This window comes from Nicotiana tabacum, chromosome 18 (genome assembly GCF_000715075.1).
Source record: "Nicotiana tabacum cultivar K326 chromosome 18, ASM71507v2, whole genome shotgun sequence".
NCBI lineage: Eukaryota > Viridiplantae > Streptophyta > Magnoliopsida > Solanales > Solanaceae > Nicotiana > Nicotiana tabacum.
The window spans coordinates 21,520,182-21,521,148 of NC_134097.1; the positions used below are offsets into that span (position 1 = coordinate 21,520,182).

At 45.3% G+C, this 967-nt stretch overlaps 1 non-coding gene across 1 annotated transcript; it reads right to left on the reverse strand.

Moving 5' to 3' along the window:
* Positions 1–338: 338 nt before the first annotated feature.
* TRNAS-UGA (transfer RNA serine (anticodon UGA)) lies at positions 339–425 on the reverse strand. Its single transcript has one exon. It is a non-coding gene; the product is annotated as a tRNA-Ser (tRNA).
* Positions 426–967: the final 542 nt, after the last annotated feature.

Below are 967 nucleotides of genomic sequence, written 5' to 3' on the forward strand. Positions count from 1 at the left end.
GCCACCTTCATAGTCAATTCATTAGGGTTGTCACCTTCTACCCGGAAAAGTATCCACCGTTTTCTTTATCTGTTAAGCCTCACAGCTATGGGACTTCCTAAAGAAAACTGCAATCGCAGTTTATCAACCACTCACAAGACCACCGAGATCTTCGACTTAGCTCCCAAAGGTAATCTACCCGGCCTTTCCCAACCTATACAAGGAGAGCGGAAGATAACGAAAGGGAGACAAGGTCCTAACTAAATAGAACACAAACTCTCATTCCATCTATCATATCAGTCGAGTCGATTCGATTCGTTCTTATCTATAGATAACGCAAGAGAGAACTTATGACCTCGCGGATGGAGAGGGATTCGAACCCCCGGTATTTCTATAAATACTTCGGTTTTCAAGACCGGCTCTTTCAACCGCTCAGACATCCATCCCCTTCGCGCTTCGCCCGCCCTATCCATCCGCGCGCTGGCAGGTAGGGGCTTATCTATGTGATTCGCGCAACTCAAACAAAATCCCGAGAGAAAATAAAAGATTAGTGAGGTAAGGTCTATAGACTGTAAGGCGGAAGGCTTGAAAGGAAGAGCACTCCTACTTACTTTTGGGAGAAATCCTAGACACCGGATCCTCGGTAGGACTCTTATTTGATAGGCATTAGTGGATTTGAGAGTTTGGGGTTTCACTCGCAGACCCAGCCCTGCTGCTTCCATAAGTCTCCTATCCTAAGTTTCTTTCTTTGCATGAATCAAGTTCTTCGACAGGACCATCCCGACCGAGGGCTAATCATAGATCTACTATGGTCTTTTTTTTATTATTCTTTTATCTTATTTCCGGTTAAAAGCCTTTTCTGGAAGCATTATGTTGAGTCACTCCAAGAGTAGAATCAGCAGCTCACCTCACGTTTTAGGAACCAAATGAGGAATCATACATAGACGGACCTGAGCATTCTCCTGCTCTACGGACCCCTCTGGAGCTG